Below are 26,148 nucleotides of genomic sequence, written 5' to 3' on the forward strand. Positions count from 1 at the left end.
ATGTGACGAATCTGGGCTTGGAAAACTAAATGCTGAATACAGCCAAATAATGGGAAACCAAGATAACTATCTTAATAACAGGGATTTGGCAAAGCAAGAAATGTCCAGCAATCCTTTGCAAGGACACCATGGTCCAAGTGTCAAAGTCTCCAAGTAAGGAAGACATCCAAAGCTGGTGCTACGAATCCAAGATATACAGTTAGAAGCTAATTTGACATAATGAGTCCCATAGTACTAATTGTTTTAGAGGAAATAAAAAAAAATCAGGAATAAAAAAAATAAAATAAAAAATAATAAAAAGGACAATGTTTACACTTCTGCTTTATTGTGGAACATACACGTTTTCTTCATAAAGGTCAATATTTCAGCAGCTGCTTTTCTTTGTACTGATTAGCAGGTGGATACATGTTTATTCTGTTAATTTAGTCTAATCCAGATTAATAGTGTGTGAGGACTAATGAAACAGAAAAAAAAAAATCAACCAGGAAACAAAGAGCAAATGTGAGTGGAAAGTCATCTCAGTGGGAAATAGAGGTGCTGTTAGACATAATGCAATACTCCATCGAACCATGGTCTGTCAGCCTCTGAGAACTTTACATACTTGGATGTCAGCTAGTTCCTTGCCTTGCTGGCTTCTAGGGCACATGCTCTTATCCATTAGTGTTCAAAATAAAGTCATAATTTTTGGCTCATTTGCATGGAAAAAAACTTTCATGATCCTACAGCTGTTCTCACCCCAGTATTTATAATTTTATTACTCAAATATCAACTTTTGTGTGCAGTCCAAGTGCAATGAAAACATAATATTTAAATATAAGCCCCATTTACCTTTCAAGTATTTTTCCTGTCCAAAAAATTCCTAGTAATTTGTGTCTAATTCAGACCCTGAACTCATTATTCATCTCTTCTGTGTGCCTATTCATATTAATAGGTGCTAATTCTACCCTTGTGACATCATCACTGTTCCTAAGGCAACGGACTGTGATGTCAGAAACACAAGACAATAGCCCCTGGTTATGAATAAGCAAGTGGGGAAAATGAGTAATGAATTAATTGAAAGGTTCATAGACTGTAGCAAAATATCTCAGGATCCAAACTTCCCACAAATGTTTTAACATACATTACTAGCTTAATTTTCAACAGATTAGGTATTGGCTGGGTGCACTGGGTGTGGGCCATTTGTGCGTGTGTGTGTTGGATTCTTGATGGATAATGTTATGTTAGGTGAATAGTATTTAGTCATGCTGTGCTCTAATGGCTGTCATCTCATGAGCTTTAGAGTATTTAATTTCATAACTGAATAAAACATTCTTTTATCCAAGTCTGGGACAAGGATATCAGCATAGCCTTGTTAAAAAGAAAAAAGAAGAAAAAAAAAAAAAAGTGGAAAGATCTACTTGGTCGTCTAGCCCAATGCCCTTGGTAATATAAATAATGTGTTATATTGTGCAGGGGTTGAATATAAATTGCATTCCTTTAGAGAAAATTTGCTATGGGCCAACTATCAGGGAAGGTGTTTTTTTTCTCCCTGTCTTCCATGTAGGTTGCTATCTGAATTTTCCTTCCTCCTTTTTTCGCTTACTTTATTCTCGGTTAATCTCATGACTTGATTTTAGCACCTAGCACTTAGCCAGAAAATACCTTGTGTAAAATTTGCTTCTTCTTCACTAAACACAACAGACCAGATCCACAAAATTATTAGGGAGTTTATCTGAAATTTTCAGATTTTAAGTTTAAAATGTAGATTCCTGATACAATGCATTTTCTCCTTATCTTGTATTCTTTAACTTACACTGCCATTTCCACTGCATCTACTTCTGGGTCCCTACTGGCAGAGCTTTGTTTGCAGGGCTGCCAGAGAACATTTTTATTTGCAGAGGTCCATAAAGTACCACCTGAAACAGAGCCCAAAACAGTGTACAGGTAGAATAGCCCCATCCCCATGGCCAGTCTGTTGTGCACATTTTGAAAAATTGGTTGTGCAACAAAACCCATAATTTTCCCTCACAGACTTTGTTTTCCACAGGATAACCAGCACTGCCTACTTCTCAAGGTTTTGAAATAAATAAGAAGAAACACTGGGCAGCAACTGAAATGTCAGCTCATGGTACCTTGGGATATCTGTTTAAAAGAAAGAATTAAAAAAAAAAAAAAAGAAGCAAAAAGCAAACAACAACAGAAATTCCCATGGCTGCCAACAAGCTGAGAAATTTTACAATAGTTAACATGCCAGAAAAAAGGTCAAAGGTCTGGCTGGATCCAGATGGCCTACTGGGCTAGTATGGTGAAAGCATGCCAGTTTCTGTAGCCAACAGCACAGAAGGGAGTGATTTGGCTAGCATTATGGCCATCTGCCTCTAACTCCTCGGCACAAATGACCGGATACCCGCTGCAGCTGAATCAACAGTGCAAGTGCACAGCAAAGCTCAAATTTACGCTGCTGGATCTGTATCAAGATGCTTCAAAATGGTGAGCAGGGCTGGGAAGTAGGAGATAGCCGGGACAGATGCTGGGGAGATCCCTGAAACGCTACACAGATCGCTGTCTTCCTTATGTGTCTCTCTACCCACCGACTGGGATTATTTTTCAGTGTTTACAATAATTCTGTCAATATTTGCATTCACACTGAAAACAAACAAATAAGTATAGAGACACCAACCCCCAAAGCACGATCCAGTGTAAGCATCCCTGGGTACCCTGCTCTGGGTGTCCCTGCTTGAGCAAGGGGTTGGACCAGATGACCTCCAGAGGTCCCTTCCAATCTCAACCAGCCTGTGATTCTGGGATTCTGTGAAAGTGCAAATTGAATCCCCCAAAAAATCAAAGTTAGGATGTTATAGTGATTCAAGACAATGAATCAAGATGTTATCCTTGCCATGTGTTTGTCGCTTTGTTTTAGTTTGGTATGCTTTTATTTAGTTCTTCTGGAAAGATATCCCTTTAGGACTAGAGGGAATGGCCTCAAGTTGCACCAGGGGAGACTCAGGTTGGCAAATAGGAGACATTTCTTCTCAGAAAGACCAGTCAGGCGTTGGGACAGGTTGCCCAGGGAGGTGGTGGAGTCATCATCCCTGGGGGTGTTCAAGGAAAGGTTGAACATGGGGCTTAGGGACATGGTTTAGTGGGTGACATTGGTAGTAGGGGGATGGTTCAGCCAGATGATCTTGAGGGTCTTTTCCAACCTTACTGATTCTATGATTCTATGATCTAAATACAAAATTCATCTCAGTTTGGAGTAAGATAATTGATATAATTAGGTTAGGATGCATCTGAATGAAGATGGAGATGCATAGTGGAGTTTTGTATGTCTGGAGTAGCCACCCCACTCCTCCCCTCTGATCTGCTAAGGCCTGGGGATCAGTTCTTGAATCCCAGAGCTCGTTAATTATTCTGTAAAGCCTATTCTTCTGCTTTTATGATGGAAGGGGATGGCGTGTCTCCTGAAGTTTAATATTAGGAAAAACACCTTCACCTTAAAGAACTTATCATGCATTTGAAAACAAATTACTAGAGAGTCAAAACAGATTGTTCAGCCATCCTGTGATTATTTCTGACATCTTTTTAAAATGTCCCTATATCTGGCTAAAACGATCTGGAAGCAACTTATCTAAATAACAATTTAGATGTAGACACACCAGCACAGACCAAAGACCCATTGAGGCCATCACTTTGTTTGGGAACAGACCTATAAGACATGCCTAAAAATTAACATAAGAAAAAGGTAACTTCCCCCACATGTTATCTGATCTTCTATGGGAACGATTAAGGGTCTTCCATGAGAACCAGGGCTACTAACTTTAGACATCTCTAATTTCAAACATCAAACATTTGTTCAGAATATTTTGTTATGTTTTAAGAACTCCATTCTCAAAATCTGTCAAAAATAACTGTGGAGAGTTAAGTTTTAGGGGATTCTGTCTTTTATGAGAAAAAATATTTAGATGAAATTTCCCAATCTGTTCTAATAATTACTGGGGGAAAATATATTTACATCTACAACATAGCATTACAAATTTCTAAACTGATCGGAGTATGGTTTCAACAGATTTAAAACACCGAGTAACAACATGGAGTGGCTACCCACAAGAGCCATTTATTAATCCTGTTTGACATATTCTTTACCAGTATTGGTCACCTTCAGTTTTGGTATTCGTTTTTATCAAATGATAGACAATACCAGAAACAATCCAGAAAGTTTTATGGCATGTGATCTGTCTCAGCAACTTTAGACAGATACAATTTTGAGATTATTGCCATATATGTCTCAGCTGAAAGTCTTACTCTGTGCATTTGGATGTTAACATCAGAATTTGCAATAGCTTCTTGTCTGATGGATAATCAATAAATGTGGAGGAGATCAGACTTCATTACAGCATTTATTCTACTGGAACATCCTTTGGGTGTTGCAGTGAAGCTAGGAACCACGGCATTGCAGCTGCTGATAATTTTACACAAAACTGCATGTTCACTGCATGTTTTACAAAAGCATACTCCAGAGCTTATTGCAAAGATTTTAAAATGAAGAAAGCAAGGTTGGCACACAGCTCTTCCAGGCTCTGTCTTGCATTTATTCCTCAAAGCAAAAATGAAAAACAAAGCATTTATTTACTTATTTGATGCAAGACATGTCTCTGTGATAGCCAGTCAGTGGATTTCATGCACTGATTTTGGTGGACATCAAATGAAGCTCCAGCTAAGTTCCAGGACATTTATTCCTAGCAAGGCTTTTCTGGTGAGATAGACACTTTGTAAGTAGGACATGACATACACCCCAGCGTAATAATTTCTTCTTTTTGTCATGTGAGATCTGCTTAGAAGAGAGATTAGGAAGCCCTGTTATGGGGTAAATTGGTCTACAACTGTTGTGTCGTTTCACCCTCCCCCCTTTCATTTTTCTTTCTGTAGTTTTCACTCAGACTTTTGAGCCCAGAGGGAGCAATGTTCTATTTAAGTAATCCACTTGTATACTTTGTTCCATGAATGTTGATTTTATTTTTCGGAATTACACGTTAACATTGCTATGTTTTGGGCGCCGCAAAATACCATTAAATAAGGAGGGTTTTGCTGAGTCTTTTTTTTTTTTTTTTTTTTTTTTTTTTTTTTGTGTAAGACTGTGGTGGGTCTCTGAGGTTCATATTTGGCTCAAGGAGATCAATCCCAGTCAGCTCTGATGGATCCAGTTATTTTGGCCAATGGTTACCCTTCTGCTAATTCACTTCTGGAAAAAAAAGTAAAAAAAAAAAAAAAAAGACTTTGTATGGTGGTTCTAAAGCCCTCTAAAGCCCTCCCATCCATTGAATCCATCACACACATACACATTGAGAATGGAATCCATCCATCCTTCAGTATCGTGAGTTTGGGCTAAAGAGCTGCATGGATGGGAAAGTTTTATAATCACATTCCCTGGACTGAAATTATGTGGTAAAGATCAGGTTAACCTGGGTATTGCTGCCTGCCAGAAAACACAGAAAATGCCTTAGGAAGCCAATCTTTCTGCTCTGCCTGAGCTTTCAAACACAGTGTATGTGTGCATGTGTCTGTTTATGCAATGAGAGACACACATGCGTGCATGTATACGCCTCATTTAAATAGAGCCATACATGCACACACAATAACACAAAAATTCACTCCTAGCAGTCAATTCAATATATCAAAATATAGGATTAATTCAACACTTTATCTTAATGAAGAGATGAAATCTGTCACTTAATATTTGCAGGGAAAGAAAAAAAAAAAAAAAAGACACATTTGGTTTTACGTAAGTATTTTACATTGGATGAAATGCGGACCAAAATTTGAAAGAGGTGGATACTCACACCAGCAAAACTGAGGTTACTGTCTTAGCTGACTCAGCTGCTGAGACTTCCTGTTGTCAATAAACGTGTTGAGCTTATACTGGGATGATTCAGAGCAGGAGCCTGGGGGAGTGCTTTGAATCATCTTCCCTCTCATGTGCTCTCTTTTTCTCCCTTTGCATTAATTGTGGAAGAAGACCAGTCAGCAAAAATCTGCCTGCTGAGTACCCAAAGTGTGGAAGATGTCTGATCATACCAAATGAGCAACCAGAACTAGTAAAAAAGAGAGAAGCAGATGTTGTGAATAGTTTCAATATTGGCACCTTATTACCACCTTGCCCTGTTGAAAGCCAATACCCTTTTTCTAATAAACTTTTTCCTAATATGCTTTCTACTAAAATTCTCATAACCTTTATTTTTCTTAATTTTTCATTTAAACTGGTATGACTTTCTTTTTTCTCATCTTTTTTCTTTGCTACTGAAAACCATTTTTTTTACTACCTAGAAGACAGATCTTAAGGAAGCCAAAAAATCTGATAGCTGCAAAAAACATTTTAAACAGAAAGTAATTTATGGGGATTTATTTGCCTAAAAATTGTAATATTTTTATATTAGTACAAGAAATAAAGCTTCATGGTGATTGCATCCTTTTACTGATGTTGGCATTTTTTGAGTTAATAATATTATTTTTGGAAAAAAAATGAAAATATTGAATTATAATAATATAAAAAAATCATTACTAGTATATTATAAAGGAGTAACTCCCCACATTAAAGAGCACAGACCACCAGTAATTTATACAGACCATTGTGGTGGTCCACAAAATAAACATTTTGGGAGGAAAGCAGTAGGGGATCCTAATAGTTTTATGAAAAATGGTCCAATAGAAGTTTTCTCTGCTGTTCACGTCTTCATCAAATAGAAAAATTAAATGAACCACTGCTTTGTGGCAAGGCTGTATGCAGGGTAGAGAAATCTGTGCTTGCTGAAAGGGTACTGATAACCGTGCAGCTGCCTCCAAGCAAAATTCTTCATGGGACAACTCGAGAATTATTCTGAGATACCTGTGTGCTCTGAGCTGCACATTTCAGCAGTTACTTCATAATTAACCAGTTTTAAGCTAGAACATGCAGTGATCAAGAACTTGCAATGGACTTTGATTTTGAACTTATAGTCTTTGCATTGCCCATGTTCACCAAACATACTTATTTCATACCGTACTCTACATAAAGACTACATACATTGCATTCAGTGATCTATACACTAAGAAGAAGAAATCCAGAGATGGTCAATGGCTGTCAATTTATACAAAAACACCAAACAGCCTAAAGATACAACACAGTCTGATAACAAGAAATGGTGAGAAAGAATAGCCTGAAAATCCAGGCAGTGTGTGAAACAAGTAAGAGGGGGAGCACTTATTTAGTGTTATTCCCAGGGGAATGATTAGAATGAATGAGATGAGAAATGGAACATTCAGGTGGAAGACTGTAAGACTTCTAAACACATAAGACCATTAGGAGAAATTTTCAGAAAGAATAGTGTACCATTTGGGATCCCTTGATCCCCCCAAAAGTTAGGCTGGATGCTGAAGCTTCATGCTGACTGTGAGCTAAACGAGGTGAGAGGGCTCTAAGAGCAAGTGTCATGGCAGAGTTCACATGCACATGGTGGGATTTCCTTTCTCCCAAGATCAGGTTGACATAATCCATCCTGATAACAGAGAAAATAAAGACCTGGAAGCCCAAGCAGGTTTCTACAACCCACATTAGGTGATGCAAAAGTTAAGGCTTAATTCCTGCAGTGGAGAGGAGTGGATTAACCCTTTTTTCCTTGAAGCTATTTCAGATGTGCTCAAAAATAACTCCTGCAGTCCAATACAGTCACTCTCCTGGATCACAACACTGTGTTTCAGCTCATGGATCAGGGTGCTCCTTTGGAGACAAGGCGGGGTGTTATCAGCAAGTCAATGCAGGGACGTTTATGTCTGCACTGTCACTCACTACAGAGCTAGTTATCTCTGAACGGGCTGATACTGCCTCTTCTCACCCAGAGAGAGAGGTGATAGTGGTGCTATCTCAGAGGCTTTACACCCAGCCCTGGCTTCAGTTAACATCCTCTCTTTGATAGGAGAGGAGGAGAAAAGGGCCATGGTGGAGCACAAGCTCTAGTGCCAGATATAGTCAGCAAGGGAGGTCAGGATGAAGGGGAAGCTGTAAGGTAAGATCATCTGGGTGGTTCTCACAGGAAGGGTTGCTTGTTATATCTATGATGTATTTCACTTTCAGATGAAGCTATCCATAGCCAGCAGGCTGTTTGTTCCCCTGGCATAAGGGGTGTTGGTGGAGAAGTGAGGTGCCGTAGAGGTGGGCAGAGCAGCTGAGCTTGCTGGCACTGCTGAGCAGACAGCTGCACATATCTGTTAAAGGCTCCTAGACAGCGAGATGGAAGGGGAACAGTCATGGGCAAGGACAGGTCCCCCTGGGAGTTGCCTGAAAAACACAAGAAAGTAACACAGCTGATCAAGAACATGGTAGGAGATGGGGAAGTGAGTCAGGAGTGAATAATTATTTTCCAGTTTTCTTGGATAAAGGTCCCATGCCAAGTCCTTTAACTTTTATTATTGTTTTGACTTCAAAATCATCATTTACACTTAAGAATTTAGACAGTGACCTCTTTTTTTGCCAGGCTGACAAAATATAGGGTTCTTGGGTAGCAGGATCACCACAGACTTTGTTTGGTCTTCTGAGCAACCAGTCAATACTCCTTTTCCTCTCAGCTGCACAATTGACAGGCATACATCTTATCCAAGTGATCAATTCACACATGCTTCTTCGTAATAAAGGTGGCCAGAAAGACTGGTAATCTGATGGGAAGAGACAAGGGAGAGAGAGGAAATAAGGCATCTGGACAACAGATATCAACAAGGAAGGGACAAAGTGCAGATGACCTGATATTGATAAAGCTGAGATGGCCCACCTGAGTTGTGCTCATCTAGTTTGCACCTGCAAGACCTACAATAGGCTGTCAGCCAGATTTATTTAACTGGCTCTTGTGCCAGGATCCCAAGGAGGAATCTTCTTCAGTATGGTCAAATAATGTCACATCTCTTCAGTTTTGCTGGTGTAAATTTGAGCACCTAGGTAATTCTTCCTGGCTGGGTCACAAATGTTGAGTATGCAGACAGAAGTATAATACATCAGCTCCGCATCTACCTCTATTATATATCTATTTTTTTTTTCTTCCACATGACCCATCTTTGGAGATTAAAAGAACAATGATTTCCTTGATATTCTGAAAATCCAGTACCCCAGGATGTCTGAAGTTGGACAGCTGGATTCAGTATTTAAAAATGTTGTAGATCATTGCATATTTCTGCCATCCAAGGAAATCTCCACAAAGCATGGGAGTAAGAAGGGTAAGAGACAGGGTGAAGGGAACTTCAAAAGGCAAGAATACTATATTGCTCTTAGATGAAAAAAAAAAAAAAAAGAATCAAAAAATATATGCACAATAAAATAATGCAATTCTCATTGATTCTCATTCAGCTGGGTATAGATTCTGAAGAAAACATGGGAGGGGAAAATAGAATAAAGAGACTAAGAGAGAGACTGGACTAGAAAAAAGAAGGGAAGATTTTGTGTGTGTATATGTGTGTGCGTGCAAAACTTTTCCACTAGAGGAGAGCTGTGTTGGTCTGGAATTCCAGTCCAAAGGAACGCTCCCATAAATTAACTCATTTTTGTTTTTTCAAACATCAGTTAGCCTCACCACAAGGTCTCGGTGCTGTGCCATTTCCAAACCACTTTGGGACTGTCAAACATAAATCATGGGGTGTGGAAGCAGTGGAGGCAGAGAGTTATGATCTGGGCACAAGGTGCAAATTGCTTAGAGTTAGCGCCAGATTTCTTTTTTCTTTTTTTTTCCTTTTTTTTTTTTTTCTTTTCCCTTTTTTCATTTTTGCCACAAGGATTCTGTTATTAGTATTATTATTCCTTTTCTTTTTATTTTTATGCCTTTCTTTCTTTCACTCTCTGCTCCGTTTTTAAAAAGATATTATTTATTTATCACTGTAAGCAGCAAGAATTAGTAAGAAACAATTAGGGTAGCATTGGCTATAAAAAAAAAGACCCCTGTTGGAGTTATGCTCCCAGGATGATATCCATAGTAAACTCCCACCCTGCTGAGGGAGAATTTTCCTCTCTTTTCTTTCATATTTCCCTCCCTTTCCTTGTTTTATGTTCTTTAGCAGTGATGGTGGTCTCAGTCTCACCAAGAGATCCAGCACTTGGAAGGATTCTAAATGAAAGTTCCTTTTAATAGCAATTACTGCTTCCTTCAACATATGACTGCAGTAACCTATGACACATTGGCTGTGATGCTAACAGATGGTTACAGGTGATTCATTTTTTGGGAAAAAGAAAAGAGTTATAGAACTTGATCATGAGGAGAGTGCTCTGCATTATCAGAAATGTAGGCCACTTTGACTTGCCTAACACTGGACAGCTCAAACCTAAGCAAATAAAGCTAAGGAATGGTCAAAAATCCATGCTGAATTTCTGCCCTTTTTCTTTCTCCAGTGATGATGTTGAATAGGGAGAGTGAATAGTATTCTCTGAGTATCAGAGGCATGTTTTCTAAACTGGAATTCAGTACATTTTCTGGTCTCATCTACTCCTGTAAGATTCTCCTTCAAAGTGGTCTTTAGGAGATGACTGTTTTCATGTTGGAAGTTCTCAAAGCTGCGTTACTTACTTCTGCCACTCCATTATCCGGCTTCAGTCACACTGCTATTTGCCTTGGAGTAAAGAGGAAAAAGTGTTCTGGTTCAGTCTCATTTCAGGCCTCTTGACATAAGTATGCCTGGAAACCAAAACATGGAGATTCATCTTCCACTGACTGATGCTTGAACTCCAGTCTTGCCAGCTTTCTCACCAAAGCAAGCCTCTCCGTTGCTGATGGATCTTCTGGCTTGTTACAACCATTTCCACGGAAGAGAGGATGTACACGGAAATATCTCTAAGGTCCACAAATATTGTTCTATAACTGTTACTGCCTTTCTTCATAAACCTACCTACAGTTTTATTTCCCTCTTATGTTTTTATTTTAAAAGTGTAAGTCTTTAACTATATCCTCTAACACTCTTAAGGGTACACAGTGGGAGTTTCCTTTTTTATGGGTTTTATTCTCTTCATTAGGGGTAAGGATCTTGACTTTGGTTAGAAGAGGAGAACCTGCACAGCCAAAAGCTGAACTAGTTCCTTGTTTGGCTCCAGAACTACCCTGTAGATAAGGGCATAGATTTTGTCTTACATTGAGTCCTGTGCTGGATGCCATCCAAGTGCTGGATGGCAAAGATGAAGAAAGGCACGGACAAGGTGGACATTCATTTGGCATGGGATTTCATTTTACTCTTTTCAGTAACACCCTATGTAAAACTTCCCAAAGACTCCATTTGTAAATCTATAAATTGTAGTCAACAGCTGCCTCATTTGTGTTCCCAAAGAACAATTCTTTGCAGTCCTTGTACTATGCAGACCACATAAAATATACAGTAATTCCTGAAAATAGTTGGTTCTTTTTTGCAAAAACGTAATTAGAACAATCATGTTTTCTTTTCAGCTAGTTACTTTTAAACAACTTTTTTCCTTCCAAAACTTCTGCCCTAGACCTTCCAGTGTTTTTGTCTTGAGAGATCTGGGACAACATCAATTAAACATTTTTACATAAGACTTTTTTTTTTTTTTCTGTCATTTTTCACTATAAGTTTTCGTTCAGAGCTGAATATGGCATCTACACTGAAATAAGATATATCCTTCATTTAGATGTGCTTGAATTAAGCATGTTTAATAAGTTAACCACCTGACAAATGTTCTATGTCTGCATCACATCAAGCATAAAGTACAAACATCTCTTGTCTTAGGGAAAAGGAATGAGTGTGGAGCAGAGCTGGCTACCCTCTCTTCAACCATTCCCTTCTTTCATTTGCAGAATCCACTCTCATAAACCAGAGAAAGATTTTGGGTGCTTGAGAAACCAGCTAACACAATGACTCTGCAAAGAAATTGTCATTCCCAATGTAGAGGACAGACAATGCATTGTATTAAAACCTTCAAGTGGCAGCATGAACTACAACAGATTAACTTCTGTAGGTCAAATGATCACTCATTGGGAGGCTGAGTGATGGAGAGAAAAATATATAAGCAGGACCCAGCTCTGGCTATCAAGGAATCACAGTCTAATGTATGGTGCTGATGTAAAAAGAATAGCTGTTGTTGGTAGGTGTGGGGGGTTCTTTTCTTAATAAAAGTTAATCTAATAAAACCTGCCAGCTTATTTGTTTTCACACGTGAGTGTCCCATGTTGATAAATGTATCAAGTCAAAACTGCATTGAGCAAAGCATAAACAGCATTCTTCAGGAGGACATTCAGCTGGTTTAAAAGGACTTGGAGGTCTCCGAAGGAAAATATAAGGAGGGATTTGCATATAGCAGATGGAATGTTGGATTTTTCATAACAACGTTAAAAGTCTCAGTTAGAGAAGGTCTGGGCCATGAAACTCAGATCCAGACTATCCATATCTACAGTTTCATACAAGCTTTGAGCTGTGTGTTTTACTTGGTCCCTTACAGAGACATAGGAACCCACATAAAAATAAAGCACAATATTTTACTTTGAATCCCCTCTCCCCCTGGGGAAAGCACTGGTGCTGAACACTAGTAGAATGTGAGAGGGGATCATGGAAATTTGTCCCTTGTGTCTTGTGCCCATATCACAAAGATATCTTTGCAACTGCTTTCACAAAAGGAAAAACTGCTATGAAACATGGAAAAATGGGAAAGGATCTACTTTTCCTAGGTCATTCCTAGCAGATGTTTGTCTGACCCACTGTCAAGTATCAGCAGTGATGGATGCATCTCAGCTTCCTGAACCCTTTTGAAGCCATCTAGATCAGTGTTTCCCTGTGTTTACAAGCCTGTTCATACATTCTCAGGTGGTCTTTTCTATTTTTGACATAGACAAACAAAGTTGACCCTCATATACTTGTGGTCCACTATAATGTCCTAAAACATATCTACAGAAATGCTATGTAACACTTTATGAGCATCTCCTATTTTGTATAGCTGTTTACCCCTGCCTGTCCATACTACCTTGCACTGCTCCTTCCTGAATAAGATCCTATTTCTGAATAAATTACCAGATTATGACAATCTTACATTGATCTTTCCTTTCTCAGTATTATGTTAAATCTGTACTAATGTAATCTTTCTTCCACTCTTTTCATCACCACTCATTATTCATTGTCAGAATTTTCCCTTGCAGAACATACTTTATACATATTTCCATTTGTACCTATTTTGTCAGTAGGTTTTCCAGCAAGTTTTGCCTCTAACCAATGCTAGTTTAATCTATACTGTTTGCCTAGTTTATTTCTGAGAATGTCGTATGAGACAGTGTTAAAAGCTCTAATAAAATCAATGTATGTATTGGCAGCTACTGCTCCTCCTGTAGCTACAAACTCTTTACTGTCAATAGAAAGACATTAGCATGGTTTGACATGTCAGCTTCTTTTCTTCTTTTTGCTTTCTTTTTTTCTAGATCTTTTTGACTTTGTCTCTCTGGGCATCTGGGCTCTTTTCATCCACAGAAAATTTTCCTTTATTCTTCTTTCTGTGTATTTTTTGCATTTGAGACAAATAAAGATCACAAAGTTTAGCTAGCTTATTCTCTTTTTGCACATCATGTCTTTCTTGTTCAATAGTATAATTTGTTTTGTAGTCTTAACTCTGTATATTTATGTAAATTTACTTTGTTACGCTATTACTCTTTTTTCGATAGCCCACCTTCAAGAAAATTTTATCAAGCTAATTTTCTAAATGTACTCACCCTTTTATAAAAAAAATACTTATCACGTTATAGTGGTCACAAGCAGCTTTGAGATAAGATTTGAAATGATTGAGGTTGAGATTTAGACCAAATCTTTCATGAATAATCTGTTGTACTAGACAGTGGCAAAAAGTACTGACAAACTGAGAACTCATTTTCATGCCAGGTTAGAAGAAGCTTACAGAAAAGAAAACATAACAAAAAATGATGAACAGAGAGACAGAGAAAGAGAAAAGAGAAAATCATGGATCCCAGAAAAGCCAATTAAGACACTCTCCAGAATGGGAGCTTTGGTTCAGATCCTTGATCTGCCTGAATGAATATAGAGAAGATTCCCCAGTCTTTCAGGTTATTTCTCCAAAAGCTGAACTGAAGAAAGATTTTTTTTCCTCTCCTGGTTTCTCCTGTCGGAGATTTTCCATTTTGTGAGTAATTACAGAACTAGTAAGGAAAGCCTAATGTATTTTGGTGGACAGGACATTCTGTCATGACTGGAGTGGGGGCATGACCTGTATCCCAGTCTTTGCTTTCCTCATTGCTGATGAGCTGACGAAGAACTTGAACATGTATCTCCCATAGCTAACTGTGTTTTCAAATACAAACCACTTTCATTATCTGTATGGTCTTTCCCTCAAATTACTTGCTCTCTCCCTCCCTTTTCCCCCTCCCGCACCCCCAGAAAACACCCCAATGAAATTTTCACTGATACTGATCTGTTGCTTTTTTTATTTTTGTAAAAATATTTTTTTCAAGGAACTAGCATCTTCTTAAAAACAATATATAAGAGTATCTTTAAAGCCTCTGGATCTAATTCCAGATCCATTGCAGGATAACATTTTATTTTATTTTATTTTATTTTATTTTATTTTATTTTATTTTATTTTATTTTATTTTATTTTATTTTATTTTATTTTATTTTATTTTATTTTATTTTATTTTTCGTCATTCTCCTGTCTTGCCTGCTGGCATTGATTTTATTTATTTATTTATTTATTTTTCCCCCCTCTGGGCAGGGAGAATGTGTTTTCTTGCTCATTGCTGAATTCTGAGCTTCTATGCTCGATCTCATTGATTAATTAATGAAAACATGGATCATTAACAAGTCATAGATTTAGTGTATCCATTTCTACTTCATTCTTTTTTTCAGCTAACTCCAAGAAGTCCTCCCTCCCCCCCCACCAAAATGTCTTCATATCAAATCAATTAAATATTTGGATTTTTTCATTGTTTTATTTATTTTGTTTTGTTTTATGTTGCAAGCCCATAACAATTGAATTTTCAAGCCCTGGAAATAATAATGGTTTATTATGTAAAGGCTGACCCTAAACTCAGCCCTGCAAGGAAATGGTCATGCTGTACCGAATCAAATTTATCACTGCAGCTCATATCTCATTGTGATATTTGCTTTTTCACTGCTTTTACACATTTTTAGAAATGTCACACAGTTTTTAGTGTTTACATTCTAAACAGCTGGTGTGCTGACTTCTTCAGGCTCCAGCCCAGTATCACAGATTTCCAGTTGCAGTAATGATGAGCTAGGAGGGCATTAATTGCCTTCTATTTCACCTTCCAGTAATTAATTACTTATGTGGTCAGTCCAGGTGTCAGAGCTGAAGGGACACCTGCTCTCTTTCAGCATTTAACTGTTTCAAATATTAGACTCTCCTTCCTCTAAATAGGTCTTGTGTGCTCTTCTTACTTCTTGCATGACTGATGGTCACGTAAATAGTAGTGGTCCTGAAACAGATCTTGTTTTGACTCTTATGAGAAACAACTGCAGACATATCATCAGGCTTCGTGATATAAAAGTCATGAAAGAAGGTAAAGGAGAAAGAGATGAAGAGATGTAAAGGTAAAAAGAAGAGGGAAAAAGAGCAAAGGAAGAAAATAGAAAAAGAGAGTGCACTTCAGTTTCTTGTTATTTTTCAGAGTACTGAGGTGTTTTGTCAAGTAAGGCAAGACTGCTGATTTACAACTTTTACAACTTTTTTTTTTTTTTTTTTTTTTTTTTTCTTAAGAGACTACACATACAATTTTCCTATGGAGTCCGTTCTTCTTGATTTCTTCTCAAACTCTGGTTGCTCCAAAAAGTCACAGTCCCAGATCTTTTCTGAACTAAAGAAACCACAAGATGTCCCGTAGAGTTTGCTTTCTTTTTCATGTTAATATTTTGTAAGTGGTTGATTGACGGTAGACTATATATATGTAGCCATGTGTGTCAGCTGGGATTTTCAAGGGAAATAGTATATCTAATTGACATTGGATATAAGTGGGGTTTAGGCACATGTTTTGCTAGGATTAGTTGGAAAACCTCACCATAATTCTGCAGGCTCAGTGGGTGGGATTTTCACAGGAACCTATCAAAGTTAGATAACCAAAAAGTGAAGGTGACATCCCAGCTCTCTCATCACTTCAAAAAATCCCAGAAAAGTTTCTTCATGACTCTTTGCAAATTGAATTGACTTTCCCTGTATCTCCTGATTAATGGGATTGTAGAAATGTTTGTTTCTTTCTTTTTTGTTGTTGTTGTTTTGTAAGCTTAGCATAAAATGCAGTTAGATAAAACTGATCTCCTTGCTGATGGCTATGTTACTTCACACTTGAGCTAGGAATAAGAAAATAATTAAAACTTATACTGTTAAGTTCATCCTGGATGGGACTGAGCAAGTACTTCTACTTCATAGGGACTCAGGGGAGTAACTGCAACGATGCTAAGGGGAATCTGTCCTTTTTATCATCAGAAAGGAAGAAGACAGCTGTGGTTCAGCCAGAAGAATTGGTCAAAATAGGCTACTGACCAGACCTATGAAATGATAAATTTCTTGGCACAACTTCTGCCCAGTTGAGGGTAGTGTTGCTTTTATGTTACCAAGGATGGCTAACTAATTAACTAATGAATCATAATGGCTAGATCTAAACTGTTGGAAGTAGAAACCTCCCTGTGCTCCTGAGTCTAGAAGCTTGGCCTTATTGCAAACAAAGATCTGGGTGTGCACGATCTTTTTGTACACCATAGTTTTTACAAGAAGGGTCCATTATGGCTTACCCCCATGGGTGCTAAAGTAGCCAGTTGACATTACAAAGCCACTCTTGATTATCTTTAAAAAAGTTGTGGTAATCAGGATAGATTCTTGAGGACTTACTGTCTTGAAGAAGTTGTTTCTTGCTTGTTTGTTTTTGTGTTTGTTTTTATTTGTTTATTTATTTTTATGTAACGCCACCTAGAAAAGTTTAGAAAAATATCCATACTCTATTCTAATTGACTATAGATTACATCTTATAGCCATTTATCCTGGATGAATTTAAAGTATTAAATATAGGGCACAAAGTAAATGATGAAAATTTGTCTGAGAGAAAACACTATCTTTTCTCAGTTTTGAAAGTTTGGGGTGAAATTCAATTTATATGCCAATATTCAGGCAGCTAACCTGTGCTTTAGGTGACCATATTGGTGGAAAGGACAAAGGGTTAGAGGAAAAAAAAAAAGATTAACTTTAATTAAGGTACAATACCTTACACTTAGACATGTTGAACCTCATTAGTTTCACATAAGCCCACTTATCTTCATCCTTGGATGAAGGTACATTGGATCTCTACATGAGGTATACATCAAATATATCAATGGATGCATATATTTAGGTAACTGAATCCTGCTTTTGATTTCCAGTAGTTATAAGGAAAAATCCAATTACCCAACATGCATAGATTCCTATTTTTTAATACCTAAATATATGCATGTTAAACCATGCACTAATTGACTTAAACTCTATGAACATCATTACAAGATCCATGAAATGATGCAGCAAGAGACTTAAAGGTCAGCTAATTACACAAATTTTGTGTATGTTTTATTTTTTGAAAAAAGATGAATGACCTGGATTCAGAGATAGCTATTTTTCAGGTAAATATTTTCTGAATGTTTCTTTGATGGAATACAAGCTTTTCAACCTAGAAGGAAACAAACAAACAAACCAAAAAAAAAGAAAAAAAAAAAAAAAGAAGAAGAAAAAGGTGTTTACTGATTTAAGCCTAGATGTCTGCCTGATGTCTCTTGTGATTTGAATTGTGCTATGATCATAATTTTGGTGGAAATCTAAACAAAACAAAACATAACAAACACCAGTATTTTTAATTGGAAAAGGACAATGTTAACTGACTGAACTCAAGATGGAAAAGTATATGTAGATTGGAGCTTCAGTTTTTCTTCAGAAAATATTATCCAAAAGGGACACTTAAGGGAAATTAACACTGATGTGTACTTTATTTGTAAGTTTTGCCCTAAAAAAGCTGCTCTCATTTTTCCAGCAACCCTTCTCAGAACACTCTACAGTGTCTAAATGAAAACAAATGTCAAGGGTTTCCAGTTAGATCACCACACTGTAGACCAGCAGTTTATCTACCGAACAAAGATATAAAGGGAGAAGTATCAAATAAATGCCAGGAGGTGTGACAGGATCAGCTAAACATCTTTAAATAGCCTTTACATTGTTCTTCTACCCATCTCAGAGAGATGCCATTTTAAGGCCAGAAGGGAACGTGCTGATAATTTAGTGTTATATCTTGCTGAAATCCTTCCTTTCTGCTCGTCTTCAGTTGGCCCTCATTCCCTCCTCCCTGCTTGTCTGTCCTTTGAGTACTCATTGACTTGGAAGACACACCCAAGATTAGTTAATCACCACCTCACTCCACCAACACTCCATTATTATTCAAGCAAAGCACGAACACCCCCAGCTTCAGACTTAGTGGAAAGTCTTACTGAGGTGTCCATGGCCACACACACAGGCCCTGAGCACTTGTACAATAACACCTCTGTGCTTATATTTTGTTATCATGGGGGGTTATGCTGGCTGGAGAAACCAACTACCACTTTCCTTTATGGTACATTGTTTTCTGTTGTTTCCCACTTAGAAGAGCTCATGATTGACATTGCAAAAGGAATTATCACAAGAAACTATTCCTCATGGCATCTTCCCAAGGCAAAGTCAGTCAGCATTGCTCAAATAACTCATTATTTGCATTGCGCATGGACCTAAAGGCCTCAAGCAGGAGGAGGGTCTCCTTTTGTTAGGTATTGTAGAAACATCATGGAAGGCATGGATATTTAAAATTATTGATCTGTTTAAACTTTTATAATCACAAATGTTTAAAATGGAAGAGCCAACAGAAATTTAGAAATTGATTCTAGATCCAAATCAGTGGTTCATGGTACCAAACCCAAGATCTTGTCTGCCTTATCTTCCTCTATCATTGAGGTAAGTATATGTGTGTGCATGTTGGTATGTGTGAGCTGTGAAGAAATACAATATGCGAAGGCTGTTGCACTGTTCTGAATGTGTAACTATCTGTTTTGTGTTTTCTTTTATTTCATAGAACTGACATGACAAATCTGGACATAATTAAGGGAGAAATACTGCAGGTGATACTTTAAACTACTCCCAGAAATATTTTGTTTTAGAAATATATTGTTTTAGGGATAAGTAAGGCCTCAGACAAATTAGGTTAGGCTTGAGTTCTTGGTTTACGGTCCTTGTAACAATGTGAAAGATCTTAATTTTTGTAAGATACAACTATTTATTGAGGATAATGTTTTTTTCATCTGTCTTACATATTTACAATGATAGCTTCTGTGGTAGAGAGTTTATCACTGAACAAGTTTAATCACTGGGTCTTGCTTTTGTTAGAGAAAGAATAACTTTGAAAATATTCACTAGCAGATTTGATCTCAAAAATATCAGGCATAAATATATTGTTTTTAAGTTTGACAATATTTAAATATAAATGTTCAGAGAAATATCATGATGAATTGAATGACTTTTTTTTTCTCACCAATTATAAATGTGATGTGTACACTCACATGAAAGCATAAATTCTGGACCCAAGCTTTACTTGTTTTCAGCATGTTTTTACTCGGTGTAAAGGCAAGATCAGCTTCTGTAGCTCAAATGTATTAGTAGTCCAGTATTCTTATAATATTCCATAATTAGAGTTAAAAAAAAAAAAACAAACAGTTAAATAAGAAAAAAAAAAAAAGAGAGAGAGATTGAGAGAGAGAGAATAAAAAGTAGGCCAAATGGAGAGGGGGAGTGGGGGGGGAAGGCAAAAATAAATTGATTGTTCTAATTTTGAGAAAGGAAAAATTAACCCCACATTCCAGATCTTGAAGAAGGTTCATTCTGGGGCTTGTCAAGTAGCTCTTAAGAAAGGTTGTTATTACAACATGAACATGCTTTGCCCATCTGACTTCTAGTACCCAGCCCATGCCAACTGGCATGGACTGGAAAGAAAGAGAAATCTGAGTCAGAGAAACACTTTATTTAATACAGTACATTAAACGTGGTTTCCCTTGGACTGAGAAACTATGCCATGAAATGTGCCATTTGATGAATCTTCTGTGATGAAAAACACATGTAAGTCAGCAAAGCGAAAAGGTCTTTATTTGTGATGGGTTATAAATTCTTCTTGTTTCTGCCCTTCAGGCAGGGGGAGTTTTCATCACTGTGCTTCTCCTGTGGATAGAATAGCTCTGATGGGACCAAAGCTTTTTGGAAGTGTGGCTGCTTGGGTCAGAGGAACTTTGTTTCTAATACACAGCTCACTGTGTCCAGAGACAAAAGAAAAGGAAATATGTTATCCACCTTCTGTTTTCCACCTGCATATCACGGCAGGGATTCTCAAAACATCAATTCAGAGGTGCTGTACTAAGGTGATGTATCCACAAGTATCAAATGCCAGAAAATCATACAATTCCCACCCCCAGAAATTCTGAATCTTTCACCACTATGCCTACACTTGCACGGCTCTTTAAAGCAGAGAACACTACATTCATCTCTGCCCTACAAGGATTTCATGACTTATCCAAACTTTTAAGTAAGATATGAGCTGAGACATTGATTTCTTTGACCAGCTAGCGACATACTGAAGGAGGGCTGTACTTCCCCACCTCCATGTAGGCATGTCATTCTGGTCAGCTAAAGAGTACTCATAGAACCATAGAATCACAGAATATCCTGAATTGGAAGGGACTCAGAAGAATCACTAAGTCCAGCCCCAACATAGGACCACCCCAAAACCAGACCGTATGTCTGAGAGCATTGTCCAAATGTTTCTTGAACTCCAGCAGCTCGGTGCTGTGCCCATGTCCCTGAGCAGCATGTCCCTGTGCCCGACCACTTCTGGGTGCAGAGCTTTTCCCTAACACCCAGCCTGACCCTCCCCTGTCCCAGCTCCATGCCATTCCCCCAGGTCCTGTCACTGTCCCCAGGGAGCAGAGCTCAGCGCCTACCCCTCTGCTCCCCTCATGAGGGAGCTGCAGGCCGCCATGAGGCCTCCCCTCAGCCTGCTCTGCTCTGGGTTGAACAAACCAAGGGACATCAGCTGCTCCTTTTATGTCTTTCTCTCTAAACCCTTCAACATCTTCATAGCCCTCCTTTGGATGCTCTCTAATAGTTTTATATTTTTGTGCTCAAACCTGCACACAGTACCTGAGGAGAGGTTGTACCAGCGCTTAGTACTGCAGCTGTGTGTTTCTGCTCTCTTGGTCACTGATGAGTTAGTGGATCCTGACAATGTAGTAGCTTAATATAAGATCATCCCACTAAAAATAAAACAGCTTCATCAGAATATGGGTCTAGTCTTTGACTCTTCAGCTGAAAAAGCAATGTCTTCTCAATAAATATTTATGGTAGGAGGTTTGAAATTTCCCTTTCTAGTCAACATCCTGAAATGAAACAGAACGTTTTTGGTTTAATTACTAACATTTGACTCTTATAAAGGCTGCCAATTAAAAATAAATAAATTAAAAAAAAAAAAAAAGAAAGAAAAGAGAAAAGAAAAACACTTTTAAAAGTTTCTTCAAATAAAAATTTTACTAAGAAGTATAATTTCCAACCAAACTTTCTAAAGTCAAAGTGAAAGAAAATCCATTATTTAGCTTTGAAAGCTAGTATTTGTGTGGATAATTATAGCTTAGATTAAGGAAATCTAACTTGTCATCTATAAACCACCAACAGTCTTCCAGACCATGGTGAGTGGTTTGCAGCTTGTCACTCGTTTTTACTACCTCACTAGTATTTTTCTGAATTAAATGCCAGTAATAAGGATGTCTGTTAGTCAAAGAGAAATTCTGAACACTGACAGCAATATGAAAAGTTTGGGAATCATTGAGTGAAGGGGTGGTATAACTTTTGGCATGCAGGTATACATATGGACATGCATACATAGATAAACCTACAACACGTATTAAAGAATTCTGCCAGTGAGTGTTATTTAAATAAAACCCAGTTTTATCTTGAATTTTAGTAAAAGACTGCATTGCTTTATTCCCTTATTTCCTAATTCCCCAAAATGTCAGTGACATTTATATGCACAGAGATTGTTATACCCTTCCCAAGCTCCCACCTTTAGGTTCACAAGCACTTTTAAAATGTTCTTTTTGTCAGAAAAAAAATAAAAATAAAAAAATAGGCTATCAGCCTACTTCACAAGGCTGTTACAACAGCCACTAAGAAACATGACATGTTTGAGAACACTGGGTTGTGACGGGATGGTAAGTGTCCAATACGGACACATCTGCATATCTAAAATTACTGAGGATCTAGTTAAAAGTCTTTAACCTCTTTTCTATCGGATTGCTGTAAGCCAGGGATCTCTTCTTTGAAAGCTGCAGAGCTGATGGGAGAAGTATTTGCCCAGCCTCTGCAAATGACAGAAGTATTGAGGTGAGCACGTCCCAAGCAGTTGCTTGTTATCCATGCCTCTAATTTCATCCACATAAAACACACCGTGTGCCTGAAGCTCTAGCCAGACAAATACAGATATGATTTCAGGTCTTAACTGTCTGGGTATGAGGCTGAGCTACAGACAGCAGTGTGACCTGCTTTTACCAAGTCTGGTGCCAAAACTGCCTTTCCACTTCCTGATGTGCCAAGGTTCCTTTGTATTGTATGTCAGAGCAATACAGAGCTTTCCCTTCATAGCATTATTAATACACCCATGTGGGGGATCCAACGTCTTGCAATCTGATGGGGGGTATGCTGAGTCTGGCTGGAGACATGCAAAAGAAGCTTCCTGTTCTGGTCTGGGCTGCATCCATTACACACAGTATGTCAGGAAAAAAAGAGAGGGTGTAAAAAAAATAATGGAAGAATGAGAGAGGATCTTTCAGGCAACAGAGACCTCATACAAAATAATTATAGAAGATGTTTAAAGAAAAGTTGGCTTCTTCTACAGCTATTTAACTGCCGTGGGAAGAACATGCCAACTTGGGTGGGATACTGCAAAACCCTGTCTACACTTAGATGTTTTAAACCAGGGTGAATTAAACAAGCCATTAATCCAACAGAGACTTCAAATATTCTATTGTGACAGTGACCATCCTGATTGCTGCATCAAGGATCAACCTGGAGAAACTCCAAGAGCAACACCTGGATTGGATGCTAGGACTGCCCTTGTCCCATCACCTTTACAGTGCAAGAGAACATTAAATTTATTCACTCTCTTGTTGAAATAGAGAGAAATACCACAGAATCACAGATATGTGAAAGAAATGTACCAACAGAAGGTGTTCACAGAATTTTTTTCTGGGAATCTACTGATACAATTTGTGTGACCTGTCTCATTTGTTTAGTCATTAGGTCTGACTAATTAAAAATATGATCCTAATTTGAGATGTTTCAAAGGAGCTAAGGATGAGGATTCACCTCTGTTAAATTTCAACCACTTAAAATACAGATCTCCATGTCTCATTAGAAAGTAAGAACATCAGCTGACTTACAGTAAATGCCTTGTTTGGGATGACAAGTATCCCACCTTAAGAGGTACAGGCAAAAGAGTCCTAAGATTGAAATTTTAGTATGGGTCTAAATCTAATTCATTGGATAATTCAGTTTTAAAGCTCCTGTCTACTTGGGGTTCACTGCAGAGAAAAGATGAGAAGGTAAAAAATTCCAATCAGAAAATTGAAAGGGTTCATCATGAATGGTATTTTCTATTGAAAGGCTGTCAGTTCAGACAAAAAAACACATTTCCTGTTATAAAATGCTTTAGCAGAAAAAGTTTTTGACCAGTTCTACTGAAGTCCTCAAAGGGATTGGAAACTCCAAAGATAAAACGTCAGTTATTGCAATCTGAGCTGCTGATTTTATCTGTTATTTAATGGAATATTGCACATGACTACAGAGGTGGCAAAGCAGGACCATCTAAGCTGCCAGGGGAGATTTTTTCATAGAGTGCTGGGTATGTTGAAAAAAGGGCTGAGTCTTACCAGGATGACAGTTTCTGATTTTCTGAGTTCTCAATAAAAAACTTGAGAAATTAAATTATTCCGCCTGGCAGACAGGGTCACCTGATGTCTGATGACATGGAAATTAGAACACTTGTTCTACTGTAATGTTCTACTACTTGTTTCTTGCCTGGATAATACTGTCCAAATCCTTCTAGAAAAAAAGAAGAGCTAGTGTCATTACCTCAAGCAGAAGGATGGAGGCACTGAAGAGCAGAAATGGCTTGCCACAGATGTACAGCTGATGTGTTCAAATCCTAATACTAAAATTTAGGATCTTAATTCTCTCAAATAACTATGTAATTATATATATTCTGCATATACCACCAGATGCAAGTAGGATGATATGGGGAACAACGGCATATGTAACTAATTATTTCTGAAACAATGCTGGTACATCCATAAATACCAGGCCGGCTATAATGTCTCTCATTTGTTATAGAATAATAGAGGTTTGTTGAGATATAGCCAGAAGCAAGTCTCTGTGGTGCTTTGCATTTCTGCTAACATGTCCCTTGCTAACACAAAAATAGAGGATAAATGACATAAAAGGCATTTTTGCCAGGTTTACACTCCTCCCATCCTTTGCAAACTATTCCTGGATGTATTAATACAACCAAGACTCTTCTGTACCAGCTAAATAATGTAAGAAGGCATGATTGTATCACAGTTTACAGTTTTAGGAACTTTATCACCCAAAGCAGTGTGTGAATGCCTGCATGAGGCAGTCCCCTTAACTTCTGATGTCTGCAGCAGACTTTGGTTTAGCGAAAACTTACAAAGCCACAGCACCAGCTGAGTTTACTTGAGCTTCCTTTCATGTAAAAAGGTTTCTGTTTAAAGTGCTTAGTAATCCATTAGACAGGGAGCTCCTGAAAGCTATTTTAAGGATATAATCATTTGCTTAGTGAAATTTTTTTCCAGGGCGAGGACTATCACCCGCTTTCAGCTCTACAGAAACAATGTCCCTTTAGCAAAGACCTTTCTGCACACAACAACAGTCAGGAGATAATGTCATCATCAAGTAAAAAATAAACCTTGCTTCAGAGAGATTCTGCAAACAGAAAACAGACAGCCAAGCATTCTCCAGGGGAAAGAAGAGGCATTTTCTGATAAGTGGGAGAAAACATATTAGGAAAGTATGATTATTGGTACTAATTTTGATGGTCTGTTGAGCCTTCCAAGCTCAACAACAAGGGAAATGTATGCATCACTGACTTAGGAATTCCCCATGGCTTGTCATCAAGGAGATGTGTGTGGTGGTTTCATACTGGTGGGCAGCTGAGCAGGACTCTCTTACTCTTCATCCTCAACTGAAAAGAGGGAGAAAACACAATATAAAAAAAGCTCATGGGTTGAGGTACGGACAGGGAGATCAGTCACCCATTACTGTCACTGATGAAACGGATTCGGCGTATGGGAGATTAATGTCATTCATTGTCTCATAATAACAGACTACAGCAGTGTGAACAAAAAGCAAACTAAAAACACCTTCTCCCTACCAACCCTCTTCTACCTCCTCTGTGCATGCAGCAAAGGGGATGGGGTCTGAGGTCAGTCCATAATGCTTTGTCTCTGCTGCACCTTCCTTCATCTGCCCCTGCTCCCTGTGGGGTCCCTCCCATGGGATGCCATCCTTCCCGAACTGAGCCTGAGGGCTCTAAAGACACTGGGAATCAACACAGATATTTTCCTAAAGAATGGAAATGAGATAATTTAGACATTAGATGGTAATGAATCAATTTTCCTTGTACTGGTGTGATGGGATACTAATGGCACATGTATGCATATAAGCTACTTTAAAAGAGTGTTATTCAAGATAAATATCACCCTCACAAACATTAGACTGATAAGGACGTAAGTAACTCTCTAGGTGTTTTCTACATCTGCAACACATAGTGGATGGTTTTTGTTGTTGTTGTTGTTTTTTCTTCACGATACACAAGTCAAAATTCACTCTGATGTAGGAAGTATTCACTTAAACTTTCCAGAAAGTATCAGGCATCACACAATTTAAGAAGCCTTTAAGAAACTGCCATTACTGTTTCTGTAGCAAATTAGGATACAGAAAGACCTGGTGGGTAGCTTAGTCAAAGGGAAACAGAAGACTAAAGTTTCCACTGAGTATGGAGACTGGGTGGAGGCTCTGTGACCTGAGTGAATGGAACCTAAACCGATTTAACTAAA

This window comes from Anas acuta, chromosome 2 (assembly GCF_963932015.1).
Source record: "Anas acuta chromosome 2, bAnaAcu1.1, whole genome shotgun sequence".
In the NCBI taxonomy this organism is placed as follows: domain Eukaryota; kingdom Metazoa; phylum Chordata; class Aves; order Anseriformes; family Anatidae; genus Anas; species Anas acuta.